General features: G+C 36.6%; 1 long non-coding RNA gene across 2 annotated transcripts in view; it reads left to right on the top strand.

The window, feature by feature from the left end:
* LOC103680826 overlaps positions 1-15,668 on the top strand; it is an 80,163-nt gene that overhangs the window by 10,905 nt on the left and 53,590 nt on the right. The window contains exons 5-8 of one of the 2 annotated variants that reach the window (XR_573169.2): positions 3,220-3,392; positions 4,553-4,663; positions 11,256-11,442; positions 12,640-12,774. This is a non-coding gene — a long non-coding RNA (uncharacterized LOC103680826). The remainder of the gene's footprint in view (positions 1-3,219; positions 3,393-4,552; positions 4,664-11,255; positions 11,443-12,639; positions 12,775-15,668) is intronic. The other variant, XR_573167.2, reaches the window with a different exon arrangement.

The following is a 15,668-nucleotide window of genomic DNA, read 5'->3' as shown; positions in this document are numbered from 1 at the left end:
TGAGTATTGCCTAAGTATTTTTAACAATCCATAAATATAAAAGTTTATGTACAACAAAATTCCAATTATAAGTAACATATATAGATATCTATGTTTGTACATGCATATAAAATTTGGGAAAATGCATTCTGCATTGAGTTTGTGGACTCATGGAATGCTTCTCCCTAGATATCTGTCTACATGGCTCTCTCAATTTTTCACAAAGTTTTCTGTCATTTTTTCACTGAATCTTGTCAGTCCTGCCTTACTTAAAATTGCAAATTGTGAAACTCCTTGAATTTAAAAAATTTTTCCGAAGTCATCTTCTAACATACTATTCTTTTTATTATTATCATCACATATTCCAATTATTATCATGTCTAATATTTATTGCCTATCCTTCCTGCCAGAAGCTCATTCTCATGGGGGAAGTTTATCTGTCCATTTTGTTCACCGAAGTATTCCCAAACTCCTAGAGCAATCCTGACATACAGGAGATGATCAATAAGTATTTCCCTAAATGAATACATAAATGTGCATGGTTCAGTTTTTATTCTTTGTACATTTTTCTCATGTTATTTATAAACATAACATATACACATCCCTCATGTATTCTGAATTAAGCACTTGTTACTATTTTTTTCAGAGGAAATTATCATAGTATTGTTTTTTCTTTCATACATAGCAAGACTGAATAGATAACAAACAAAATTGTCAAAACTAATGCACAAGTGAACTCTTTGCTTTTGAAGTAATCCAAAGGGCAGTCTTTTTTTTTTTTTTTTTTTTAATCAGGAGGAGCGAATAGGTGAGAAAGGAAGTGGTCATACCATTGCATGCACTTACAGAGACAGGCCCTGGGATTGAAGGTTGTCTTTCGCCTTCAAGTATTACATGTTGCTTCTTGCATTGTCAAGTTCAGATAGTCTGCAGGGTTTTTCTGGAGCTAACAGAACAGGAATAAGGGTCTTACAGGTTGTCCTGTGGCTATCGAACTGTACGTGAGCAGCAATGTCCCACCTAGATTTTGTGGAGAAAGGACTATTTATGTAGCGGGATTGTGACTTTCTAGGCAAAGAAGAAAAGAACTTAGGGGAACAGAAGCCTGACGTAACACAAATGTTTAACATCATATAAGAGTAGGTCCCATGCCAATCTGTAAACCTCCTCCTCTTTTAACTGATTTTTAGATGTAGAGTCAGCCCTTTATTCAATAACCCGCTTAAGGAAGTCATGCCCTGGAAGTCAAGCATGAGGTAACAATAGCGTATACACACACCTGGGTAGATTTAATTTATTCTGATAACATTTTCTTAAAGCAGCTGCTGAATATACTATCTTGGAAAATGCTTCTGAGATTCCCACTGTGAAGGAAAATGAGTTGAAAGTATATGTAAATTAGCAAAATAGAGAGGTCACCATAATCTCTGGAAAACATATTATTTTTCAATCAGATAACTTTGTCCAATTCTGATATTTTTGTCTAACCACAAAATGAAATTATGAATCAGACTGGAGCGGGTGAATGGGATCGCCATGATTGGCAGTTGAAATCAAGGCAAAAAGAGCTCTTGAAGAGTTGTGCATGATGAAAATCAGGCCTGTTGTTTTTCTTTATCTTTTTTAAAAGAGTGAAGTAGCCCAAGTGCTCCTAGAGCCAGACATATCTTTAAAAAATCTTAACTCTAGACCTGTGTCTAGATTGCCGATGAATAGTTAATTAAAGACTGCAAATTGTTTCAATGGCGTTAATGAACAGTGCTCTCCACAATCAGCACCAGGCTTTATTTAGCCCATCAGCAATGACTTCTAAGAGTAGAAGAGCTAGTTTCTACATCAATCTGTGAAAGAGCAAAAAAGAGAGGGGGAGAAAAAGACAGCCAGTGTCTTTGCCTTATTTTGATTAGTTTGTAGCCTGTGGTATTTTGGACCCTAACTGCAGGCAGATCTCTAAAGATGGAGGACTCTGGTCCAGAGAGCCCACCGAGTCCATCTAAGGAGGCCTAGTCAACCCTTGTGTCATCATTAGGAGGATAGATTTTTGTTACCATAGTTCCACGCTGGATGGACTTCAAATTTTGAGTTCTGGTGAGTCTCTAAAAGCAAGTGAATTGACTTGAAAGGTGCTAAGCACCTAGTATTATAGCCAAATTGGGTGTGTGGGCTGAGTTTCAGTTCCAAAGGCTAGAAGATCTGGGTTCAAATCCTAACTTTGCTGCTTATTAGCTGGATGACCCAAAGTAAGTCACTTTACCTCTCAGAGCTTCAGTTTCTTATATAAAAAGGCCATAAAGCTGCTTATATCACATGGTGGTATTTATGGAAATGTGAGCTCATTTATGTAAAGTGCTTGGCACAAAGTAATGATCAACTGATAATAGCCAGGAATGGTATGAACATCCAGAAAATGTTGTAATTCTGTTATTCAGAGATTCCTCCCAGGACGAGAAGATACTTCACAGCCCAGCTTGGACTGATGCAACTTTCCACAATTGTCATATGTTTGGGAAAGTTCCCAGGCTTTCCTTGTATTCAAAGAATGCTTTCCACCAGGTCTCTAACTCCAGCAGTTTCAATGGTGGGACAAACAGGGGAACCTCTAACTGAGCCCACACAAGGCCTCGCAGCATCTACCAGTTCAAAGGGCATTCAACAAAGCACCACACGCTCCTCTTCCCCCACTTTATGCATTGCACACTTTTATAAAGTACACAAATTATAAACCTCTGGGGTGATTATTCTGGATTACAAAAGAAATAAAGACTGGGACAGGATTCAGGCAACAATTTGGGGACAACTTCCCAAGCACTGCACCTCCTAGGCTTCCTTGACAAATTACATCTCATTTTTAGGTTTCGTTCTATGCAAGCTGCCTCCAAAGATATATATCAAAATTGCTTCCATTGTTACTGTCTGAAAAACCACATTTTCAGCAAAAAGTCACCTCTGTCTCTGTGTTTCCAAAGTGACAAGGTTTGGCATCGTGTTGATTTCTTTGGGGAATATTTTTGGAAGTGCTGTAAATCCGTGGAGGCTACTCAAATGTGGTTTTCCTTGCAGCTCAGTCACACGCAGATACACTCACATACACCACACGTGCATGCGCGCGCACACACACACACACACACACATGTACACACTTTTCCAACCCACTGAGGTGACAGAAGAAATCAGGGGGCATCTTGAGATTCATTATAACCCTTAACTCCTTTCTTTGTCTTTTTATTTTTATTCCACAAGCCTGCTTTGCTGGCCTCTGGGGACCGGAGTGCCAGTTCTCCTGTGGGCCCTGCGAGGATGGAAGTCAATGCAACAAAAAAACAGAACTGGAAACTGTGATTGTCCTCTTGCTTACACAGGAAAAGCCTGTACTATACATAAGTTATTAACCTAGACACAGCATAACCAACAAAGTGAGTAAAGCTGTTAGCTTTATAAATGCTCTTTTTTTTCTAACTGCTCTATGAAATATTGTGTTAGGGTGTATTTCAATTATCTATTGTTGTGTAACGAACCATCCAGGTACTTTGTGGCTTAAAACAATGATTTATTATTTTTTGATCCTGTGGGTTAATAAGACGGTTCTTCTGCTTTTAGCTCGTAAATAGATCATCTGGGAACTCGGCTTGACCGGGCTTCTCAACCTGCCTTTGCTATACACAGCATTTCCACAAGGTTAGTTTGGACTTTCACATAACATGGCAATCTCAAGACGACAATCCAAGAAGCAGCATCCTAAAAGTGTAAAACCAGGAAGCTATCACATGTCAAAAAGCTTAGCTTCAGAAGCCACATGTCATTACCTCTGCCAATTTCTATGCGTTAAAGCACGTCCTAAGGCCAGCCAGACACAAGGGGAGGAGAAAAATTTTAACTTCTGGTCAGTGAAACAGCAAAATCTCATTGCAAAAGACCTGCAAGTTTGGGAGATGTAGTTGGAATCATCCTTGGAACCAATGTACCACAGTATATTATTTCAAGTTATACTGGAAGGCACTTTCAGAATCTACTAGACCGTGTTTACCATTCTTGTCAGAGAGGGAGAAGATTATAGACTCATAAAAAGTGATCAGTTAAACTGAACCTGCTTCGAAGAGCTGGTGGTACTACTACCCTGTTATCTTCCTTTCTGTTTGTGATTCTTACATAACCTCTGTTAACCCTGCCTGTGTTACCTTCTAAACTCCGCTACACTGGAACAATTTGAGAACTGGAGGGGAGCCGTAGGCTGGAAGACCATGGCTGTATTTTTTACATTATTATTTCAAAGGTATCTGAGAAGGTTAGCAAGAGTCTGTTGCTTGTGATTGTCTATGATTTTATACGGTGTAAACAATTATCTGAATTAGTTTTCAGTGCTTAGGACTTTCTATAAACCAACAAGCAAATAAAACCAGAAACTTAAACACAAACATAAAATGTAACAACAGGATAGTATTTAGCACTTAGCTAATCATCTCATCATTTGGGGGAAATGCATCACTGCCACTAAGGATAACCCTCAAGTAAGAGCAATAGGCTAAGGTCTTTGTCTGACGATTTTTCTGGATATAACTAGATGTTTTTATTTTAGGACTGTCATTCTGGCACTGTTGACAAGCATTTCAAGCAGCAGTAAAGTTTGCTGGAGCAGCAGTTGGCTATCCCTAACTTACGTTTTTGCTTAAAAAAAAAAAGCTTAAAGGTAAGAATTTACATATTCAAAAGGTAGTTACTATCTATTTCGACAACGAAGTGACATTTTCTCTTGTCTAACTCAACTTTAATGGAATAATTATTAAGCAGTTAGTGATAAAGTTTACACTGTTCCAATTGTCAGATGATATAAATAGACTATTTAAAAACAAGTGAAGAGACAGATAAACTGCTCATTCTTTAAAATATTAATTTTAATAGTTATGTTATGACTCTTCTATTCTAGGATTTCAAACTCCGTGAGAGTATAACATGATAGTTCAGAGAGATTTTTGGTGATTAGTAATAGTATTGAAATTTATTGGCAACCTGATAAATGAGATGATGTATTGAATTGAATAGGCAAAAATACTCACCAATTCCTTGTCCAGTTCAATTTTGGTATTATATGTTATTATCTGATTTTACACACAGAGACACAAGCAAAAATTGTATAATCATCATAATAAGATATTTAGACAAATGAGTGGAACCAAAGGATAGGACTCATTAAAAATGCTTCATGCATACTCCACAAAGAAATGTGTGTGGCATTTAAAAAGGGGTTTGTGTTTGAAAAAATGCATACAAAATTTTTCTAAATATCCTGTTATGGTGCTTACAGAATTTAAAACCTAGTTACTTTGCATGATGAACTGTAAAAATACTTATAGGCTATACAAGGTAATGTGTTTTCAAGGCAGGAAAGACCTAAAAGCTATTTCTAAAGATATTGGCTTTATATAAATTCCAATTTCTCATAGTTATAAATACAAATACTTGGGGGAAATAATTCTTTTTTTTTTAAAGGGTTTATTTCGCTGTATTAGAAAACTATCTGCATTACGGTAGGTTGTAGTTTTCCCTACTTCCTAAACAGTGTTGGGGGTTGGGGTTGGCAGCATGGCTTGACAGCTCCTCTAACACCCTTGATAAGAATGCACCATCTGTGTGAAGGTTAGCCTTACGTATCAGGCCTTTTACCAAATAATCTGAGAAGAGGTCCCAGTTTCTTCTTTAACCCAGCACTATTTGTAATAGTAAAAAGTACAAAATGGAAACAACCTAAATACCCACCAGAAGGAGTTTGATTAAACAAATTACATAACACATGAGTGGCCTATACTGAAGCTATTAAGATTCATGTTTTAGAAGAATGTGTAATGTCAGGAGAATTGACATAAATTTGACATTACATGATGTACATACAAAATTACCCAAATTTGTGAGAACATAGACCCATATATGTCTATGGACAAATATAGCAGGAAGGATAGTAGTTGTTAACAGTGGCCATCTCTAGATGGTGGGACTGCGGGTGACTATTTTCCTCCTTTATACATTCCCATCTTATCCATATTCACTATGGCACCAGTTTCCCCCTTAACAATCAGGGGAAAGCACATCATCTCCAGACCAACCATTGACTAAGTACCTGAGTAAGATGGTTGTCTGTTCTTACTGGTGTAGCCATAACAGGGAAGATGTTTTTCCTTCAGTTCAATTAAACTTGTTGCTCTTTTAACTTGAGACTGCTTTCTCCTATTTCATATGGCATGGGTATTGAGCATAGCTTGACAGCAGCACTAAAACTCTTTTTTCTTTTAAAGATAAGAACAAAGTACTGTTTCCTCCTCATAACTCTTCATTTCCCTTTCTTCAGCAATTCCATTTTCTATCCCTCAGTCATTTTGTTATGACTTCTCTGAATTCTACCATGTTTTTCATGAGCGTTTACACAATTGACCCCTTCACTGCTAAAGGAGAGAAGATTAGAAAGAATGGGGGAGAAGACACTAGAAGGAGGATACAAACTCCAACTTATGCTTTAAACATCATATGATCAAACATCATGAAATGATTAATCATCTTGAAATGATGATAATTAAACATCATTAAACATCATGAAAACCATATCGAATACAGGTGGGGACCTTCTGGAGAAATAATCTGGTAAATGTTTAACAACTGGTTCTCTGAAATATAAAGCCCCTGGCTTGTAGTGTTTGCTGTTTTCTACAGTGTAAGACTCCCACCTTGGTGATCTCAAGCCACCAGTGTTATGTCAACTGGCTTGCAAAATTCTTGAGAATTTAACAGTTGGTTTCCCCAAGCTGGTAGTAACAACTCCAGCATACCACCAGCTGACAGATCATTTTATTCCAAACACAAGGAAAGATTTCTTAACCTTTACTTACCCTTTTGATATTAAGAAATGATTACTTCTCAGATGTCCATTCTACTTTGCTGTTTCTAAACAGATAACTGGTCTGACCTTTTTGGTTGAATTAAATTAACCAACAAATAGTTCCAGCCAACAAAAAATTTACTACTTAGCCAAGCTTATTTTATTTTTAAAGCAAAAATTGTTTGGCTGAACTGATTAAAGATTTAAAAAACAAACAAAAACTGTTGCATTGCTTTATGTTAGACACAGCCTCCTCAGTTTTTCTCTGGAATTTATGTGGTTGGAGCATTGACTCACATTGAGAGGAACCATGTGTTCTCTTACAGAACCTCTAAGTTATTTCCCAACTTCCTGTAACACACCTACCATAAATCAGGGCTGGCATTTCCTTTATGACGCACTATTGTGAACAAGAAGACAGTTATCTAAGACAAAAAATAAACAAACAAAAAACAAAAAACGAGTACATATAAAACAAAACAAACAAATTAAAAAAAAACTATTAGAACAATTAAAAGTCTTAAACATCCCCAGACATGAAGAGGTGAGACGCAATAATATGCTTCTAACCTCTCTGAAGAATCTTAAATCTGATTTTTAAAGTTACTGTAAAATAAATTGTATTTAAATAATACATCTCCCATCCTTTCCAGCAGTGAGATGCATATCCCTTACCAATCTTGTTCTCAGCAGGCAGTCCAGCCTGATGAAGTATCAGCAAAATGTCAGCTCCCACAGAGAAGTGCGACAGTCGACACTGAAGCAGTGACAGGCCTTTCAAAAAGCTATTGTGCAAATTCAGTTTTAAGATAGGGATGCAGTTGAGGACTGATGGATATGTCATTACCAATGCGTTCATCTCCCCATTGTCTGGGAGTGGAAGGGAGTTGTTGTGCAGTGATGTAAAGGCATTAAGTTGAGGAGTGGTTAATCTGGTCTTTAGGAGATTTATCTTCCTGTTTTCAAAGAATCAATATTCAAATTGGCTGTTATTTTTTAGCCCATATCCACTGAAGGGCACCCAAGAGGGGCTCTTTCCCCTATTCTTATCACCTTCTACAATATCTCCGTTAGATCTTTAAAGTTAATCCTGTTACTATGTTATAACTCTCAGTGACCTGCTGATGTCCTCCATGGTGAAATGGAAATCCCTTCGAGAGCTTTGGGCACTAAATGACCATCATCAACCTGTCCCTAGCACCATTTTGGCCATTCTTACACATATCCTGCATACTTTACTCATTCCCCCAAGCATCATGTAGTTCTAAACTGTGGTGCCCTTATTCATTACTCTTCCCCCTAATGAATTTTTTTCTACCTTCATTTTTATTGCCTGTTAAAAGTTTTCAGGGATTTTCATTTTCTGGTATGTGTAAATAACACAAACAAAAACAAAAATACCAAATTCCTTTCTTCCATAGCCACACCCATCAGATTGTATTATAATTGTCTGTTTGCACATGATTAAAACTATCATTCATTTTTTTTATTCCTTAGCTCTTGATATATAAGAAATACTCATTAAAGATTTGCTGGATTAAATTAGAAAACATTCTTGACAATTTAGTAAGGAAGTTTGGGATTAAAGTTTCATACCCATCAAGTGAAAAAAAAAAAAGAAAACATGAGAAACACAAAGTTTATGGTACTGAAAAATATTCAGTAGCCTACACAAAACTGGATTGAATTGTTAGACCTTTTAAGATTAGATCAGTGGCAAAAGGAGAGAAGATAAGCTTTAGCCATATGCCCAGCACCACGGCTTCATTGGTCTCTATTCCATTTGTGAAAGCACTTTTCCGAAGAAGATTTTTGAAAGATTAGAAGACTAACAACCCCAGAAAATGAAGTTTTTTATAATTCTTTAGCTTCCTCTCAAGATGTTAGATTTATTTTTTTCTGTACTCACCTTTAATGTATGCAGTTTTTTCTTTTAAAAATAGCAGAGCCACCTTAAGAAAGTGAATAAATGGTTCTGGCTCTTAGTTTCTGTACATAAAAGTAGTTCAACCAAACAATGATATAGAATATATAATATTTATATAATAATATATAAGTCAATGTGTAGTAAATAACAGCACTATATGGTAATGTAGGCATATGCAATATAGTGAAAATATACTACTCAAATTTCATGTAATTAAGTGCCCACTCTATGTCCACTGTGCTATGTTTTTCATCAATTCACTCATTTAATCCTCAGAACAACTAACTGGATTGATACTATTATTATCCTACTATTATAATACTACTATTATTGATACTATTATATTTTTATGAAGGAAGAAACTGACTTTAGAAGAATTAAGTAACTTGTTGGAGGTCATGTAATTAGTAATTGAGGATTATCAGTAAAGTCCATACCAATAGTACATATCTACAAAATAAGACAATAGTTACTGATATTAAACATTGTATCCAATATTTAATTTCCAAGCCAACTAAATTTCCAAGTAGTCAAGAAGTTGGATTAGGGTTGTTCTCTTTTGGGCCCCACATCTGTAGGCTGCAAAAACATTGAGTGCCATAGCTAAAAGCATCATTGAAATGTCAAATGCCAGACCAGCTTATGCTCAATTTAACGATGGAGAGAGAATGCTTTTGTGTGTCTGTATGCAGCTTGTCCAACCTATTTCCACAGCCTAAGCCGCCCACTGCACCACATCAGTAATGATAGTTCTCTGTGGGACCTTGATACTAGCCAGTGTACCTGCCTGTCCAACTGGACCGAGCCTGGTGACAGATGCTGTAAGTCAGAAGCTGCCTGTAATAAGTCCTGTTCATCATCTAACATAAATAATGACCCAAGGAATTTCCTTTGCATTCAGCAGATGCTTAGTGGTCTCAGTCCTTTTTGTTTTTATAGGACTGTCCAATCTAACTGTTTAAAATTCTCTTTGTGTGTTAGTAAATATAGCTGGCTGGCTGCCTACAGTAATCCATGATTACATTTGTTGCTTGCTTCCCAAGCCCTGAATTGAATATCTGGCAAAGTACAAAATAAATTCTTACTTCTACAAAGTGAGTCCTCCCAAAGTTCTACCTTCCAATACATATGGCTTCCAATTCACACAGCTTTCATACACACACACACACACACACACACACACACACACACACATACACACGCACACACCACAGAACCCTTTGTGCATTGTTAGTTGGGCTCATGGTTCTCTGTGTTCTGAAATTTTTATCTACTTATGGCTGAATATTTATTTTTACTTTGGCGTGTATTCATTCTAGTACTGTAATTGTTTAATATTTAAATGTAAGCAGTCTGACATGTGGAAGAATTTCTTTTCAATTTGTTTTTTTGATACCAATGTGTCTGGATATCATTGTTTCTTTTTTAAGCTAAAATCGTACAAAGGTCCATATGATGTAGATTGTCCTGAGAATTTTGCAAGTGCTCTGAAAGTGAGAAAGGTCTCAGGTCATAATACTCATTAAGTGTTCATTGTATTATTGTTTATTGTGCCTTCTGTGTACATGCCCCATTTGCGGAGTGCTATATAGGGCACTAAAAAAGATAAGGCGTCTTCCCGCTCTCATGGAATTCATTTACAATTTAGTGGATGAGAAAAGTGTATAAATTACTAATTTTAATTATATTTTAAGAGAGGGTGAGATAATAGATGTGTGAGAAGAAGTTGTGATTAATCTCATTAGGGGAAATCCTTAAGGCTTCATTAAAGAGGTAAGATATTGGCCAAATCTTAAATAATGAGTAAAAATATGAAGATTTGGCTGGTGTGGAGTTTATGCCAGGCAGGGTGACGTGCAAAATGGAGTGTGACTGCATTTAGTTTGGTTGTGATGGGAGATAAAGGTAAAAGGGATATAATAGGGTTAGATGGTGAAAAGCCCCAGATGACACATTAGAAGATTCAGTCCTTCTTTTGGAAATAAATGGGGAGGGGGGTCTAAAAGTTTTTGAGGAGTAACTGAATGTGATCTCAGCCATGAAGTGCAGAACATCATTGCAGCCCTGCTCTGCTCAGCCTCTTGGTAGTTTCATTTCCCTTTGCTCTTGGACGAGGTCCCAGAAAGATCCCACGACTTTCCTCGTCACTCTCAGTTTTTATTGCATCACCCAATTAAAGGTATAGTTCTCTTATCAAAACTTCAATTCCTAATCCAATTTAAACTCGTTCCTTGGCTAGCCTAGGCCTGACTCAAGCTCAGAAGTGGGCAAGAGAGAAAGGGTGTAGTCTTCACTCTATCCTTACCCTGCTCTCATCCTCCACCCTCTTCTTGGTGGATCATGTTTCAAGATGCCCTCTATGGCATGGGCAGCTGGGCTGTGGGAAAAAATTGCTCTTACAATTTGCCTTTGGTGGCAATGTTGCTCTCTGGTCTCTCATCTTCAAATGTGGGTCTGATGCCAGCTCATGAATCTCCCCCTTTCCAGAAGGTGCATCTCAAGCTTTCAAAGTGTTCTCTCTGAGACCTCTACCCAGGGCGTAAGGCAAAGGGAAGGCATTCATGGAGGGGGGACAAGGAAGGCAGCAGTTCTCTGACAACCCCAAAGATGCTGTCCAGTACAGGTCAGACCGCCTGACCTCCTTGCTTCTCCACTGACCTGTCTGTTGCATTAGGTGAGTACTTAATTACCTTCCTTTCCTCATCTGTAGAATGGAACTAATAGAAGACTTATCAGATTCTTAAGAGTATTAAATAGGCTAATACATATTACACCTTTGGAAGGGCATTTAGCACATAGCTATACTCAGTCAGTTATAGGATAATAAGACTTCTTCCCTTCAAGAAAATCTCTACCCATCTTTAAAAATTAATCCATAGCACTTGTTATATGCCCTCAATGTAACTGAAAAGCTAAGAATCATAAAACTATACTAACACTCCATTAGTGAAACCTGAATAAATTGCCTGGCATTCATTGGTTTGAAGTCTATTCTGCAAATCTGGGAAAATAAAAAAATTCCATTTTGTATCCTGCTATCTAGTCAATAATTTTTCAATACTCACTGTAACCTTGTGGGGTAGGTACTTTTATTACCCCCAACCAGAGATGGGGAAAGTGAGGCAAAGAGAGGTAAAGTAATTTCTTCAAGGCCACGTGGTTAGTAAGTGAGGGAGTTAGGATTAGAACCTAAGTGGTTTGATTCCAATGACTGATCTTAACAACTATGTGATGCTAGCTTTCAAATATATATATAATATATTTAAAATATATACATATGTTATATAAAATATACACACATAATATACATAAAATAATATAAATATAAAATAAAATTTTAAGAATACATATTATATGCCACAGGTTGTTTCAGTAAATAGATGTGGAAAATGAAAGATGACCGAGTTTGACAATGATTTGGTATGTACGATTTGAGGCGTGCTGAGCAGGGCATGCATAAATAATCATTAGTTGGAAAATCAGATCCTAAGAACTCAAAAGAAAGATCAGAACTAAGAGTACAGGGGTGCGAGCCATCAACATGGAGACAGATTGGAAGAGAGAACTAAAGAGAAGACACTAAAGACAAGAGCTATGAAGGCTCTGAGCAGAAATCAATAAATACCCTACATTTAAGGGGGATATACAGAAAGAGGAATCAGTGAACGAGAGCAAGATTTACTTAGAGCAGATGTTACAAACTGGCAGCCTTAGAGCTAAATTTGACTTGCAGATGTGTTTTGAATGGCAGGCAAATTCCTTTTAAAATACATGATTCAATATTTTTAAAAATCGGGAGATGTGGGAACACTGGGACCATATTCCTGCATGGGAACAAATGGCTAAAATTAGTTTGCACGCACCTCTCTAGGTGGGGCAGGCACTTTCCAGTCGGCTGTGGTTTCTACGGCTCCCTGGTGTTCACCTGCTGAGACTCCATCTGCTTACTCCTGCATGTTTCCTGCCTGGCCTTCAGGGACCTGTTTGTTACTCCTGCTTTAGAAAGGTGGGAAAAGGTGATAAGCAAATAGAAAAACTTAGAGATCCAATTCCAGAAAAGGAGGACTTCCAAAAAGTCTTTCTTAAAACAGGAGGGTGAAAGAAGGGAAGAAAAACAAAGGATTTGTGACTTAAGATTTGGTAATTAAAACACACACACACACACACACACACACACACACACAATTGCACCTGTAGACTGCTCTTACAGAAAGCTTGACAATGAAGGGAACAAAATGGTTCACCTGTTTTCCTTCCCCATCAACAGAATGCTTAAAATCTTCTCTGCCTTTGCAAGATACATTATCCCTGTTGATGAATCTTATTCATTCTCAATCCCTCTCACCCTAGAAGGTCAGATCCAATGTAATCATGATAGAAAGCATTCAGAATCCATGAGAATTATTAATGTTGAGATGAAATCAAATACCTGGAAGTTTTCTTTCACATAAAACTAAAGAATGTATTTAAATAATTGTACTGATAGATACTTTGAGAAGTAACTTTTTTAACTCATTGGATTTTTCTACTGTCCAGTTTTAATTTATCCTTTTCTTTCTCCTCTCTTTTACACACATAGGCACTCATATACCATATTTATGTCATGTATTCTAAGTCACCATTCTCTTAAATTTTAACATATCTAAAACTAGGGAGGGGCTTACAACTGACAGCACGACAGTATTTAACTGTCTTTGTAGCTGTCCAACAGTCTATTTTCTAGGACCACACTAGAGGAAAGTGTCTGTGACTACATTATGAATAATTTCTATCTCTTGGGCCCAAAAGGAGATAGAAGATTAAGAGAAAATCAAATGAAATATATATATTAATCAATTTTCAAACAGTCTAAAGTGGCTCAATTTTAAATGCCTGATTGATCATAATAGTTATTTCTGAGTTGGGATAAATTACACCCGCTGGCTTCAGAGACAATGGTGAGGCTCAGTCTGAGATGTCCCGTATTTGCTTTTTTCTATAATAAAGATGACAGGCCCAAGAAGCTGGGGAAAAGAATCCTTCTGCTATTTTAAGATACAGTCGATCTTACTAACTGTGTTCTTGTGCCATCATTAATCAATTGTCTGAATGTAGAGAAGAAAGAGAAGGAAGCCTGCAGACCACTTAATGTGCCTCACTTTAGCACAACAGCCAAGAGCTCAGACTTCCTGGAAGTCTACCTTAGTGAGAGTCTCCACATAATTAATGTGTTTGGGAAGCTGACTCTGAAACTTTTCAAATGTTAGGGAAGAAGTTCCATAATATCCTTGAAATTGCCTATGTATTCCCACAAGGATAATGTGTATTAGCTATTACCAGGGAATTATATTCATTATATTGTAGACTCTGAAGTATTTCCGTTGTGGATTTCACCGGATGTTCTTGAATTTTAATTTAAATTTGAGAGACTACAAAATGGTAGTGTCGACTACCTTACCCCATATAGGGTAGACTTAGAAGCTTGCATTTCTATAGGGAAGGTCTATAATTTAAATTATGTGATCAAGCAGTCTGATTTACGTCTCTAGTAGTCATATCATGATAACAACTGCTTAATGTCTTATGCTTTACAAAACATTTTTCACATCTGTTATCTTGTTCAAACTTGGAAAATTCCCTAAAAGGAAACAATAATGTCCACTTCAATATCACAGTGCTGTTGAAACGTTAAAGAAGCCAACTCCAATTATATTTAGTCTCTTACATTTTTACTGCCATCAATCTTGAATTATGTGTTCTTCGTGGTATTTAATGCACAGTCTTAATATTGTACTCTCTTGGATTTTCTATACTTTTTTCTCTTCTGTTTTAGATTTTTAAAATTAAAAGTAAGACAGTTGTGGTTGAAAACATATGAGAGGACTATGCGTCAGATAATGAATAGAGTAAGAGTGCCATGCAAATGTTTGTAAGAGCCACCCTTCGTAAAGTGGCACTTTCCCAGACACTTAGTATTCAAGTGCGTTACCCACCTGACAAGATAGTAAAATATCCCACTCATCTGTTCAGGACTAATTTTTCAAATTTTAATAATTTTATTAATCCTTAGCAAGGCCTTATAAAACTGCAAAGAATGTTAATAACTCATTAAAGATTAATTACATGTCAGCTTTGAGGTCAAAGAGTGTGAGTGGTTTTTAGTTATCTGAATTACAATGTATCTGCTATGAAAATAACACATAATGTAAAGCCCACTGCCGTCTTCACTAACCTTAAGTTCTTATTTATGAAAACACGTACACATAAACGTTAACTGAAGTGTCTTTAACAATAATTGAATGAGAAGTGATGGCAACACGCATGCTGGTAAAGAAGACTGGTACAGATGGATGTCCTCAAAGAAGGCAGGTTACCTCTGGAACCTTGGGTAACATAGTTTACTAACTGCAGGACCAATCAGAGGCATGTCAGTCACTGTCCAATATGTATATGTTATTTTCATGGAGTGTATGAAATTTAGCTCAGAAAGAGCTTGGAAATAAGAAGAAAGATAAAAATATCAGTTATCTAAATGAAGAATAGAGCAATTTTGAGAACTGTGAGGTCACAGAAAAGAAAGAAGGGAAATATGAGAAACGTCTAGAGGAGTCTGTTTGGTTCTTAAATGATTCTGATTTTGATGTATTCATAGAGCCAGCAAAATATGAATGATGATGAATGTGGAAGGAAACAAAAAAACCACATTAGAATAGTTTAATTCAAAACTGTTTATTTAAATCAGTAATGTGTTTCTAATGGGACCTCTGGTGAATTATACATCATTTTCCTTATGTTTCAAATTGGAATAACAATAATATCTCTGTGGATGGATTGTTGTGAGGTTACTGTAGAAAAATAGCTATACAGATTTTCACATGACAGATCCTCAATAATTAGTAACTTATTACGACAATTAATTTT

The sequence above is a fragment of the Ursus maritimus genome, unplaced genomic scaffold, assembly GCF_017311325.1.
Source record: "Ursus maritimus isolate PB19 unplaced genomic scaffold, ASM1731132v1 scaffold_4, whole genome shotgun sequence".
Taxonomy (NCBI): Eukaryota; Metazoa; Chordata; class Mammalia; order Carnivora; family Ursidae; genus Ursus; species Ursus maritimus.
This window is presented reverse-complemented; position numbering and strand designations above follow the sequence as displayed.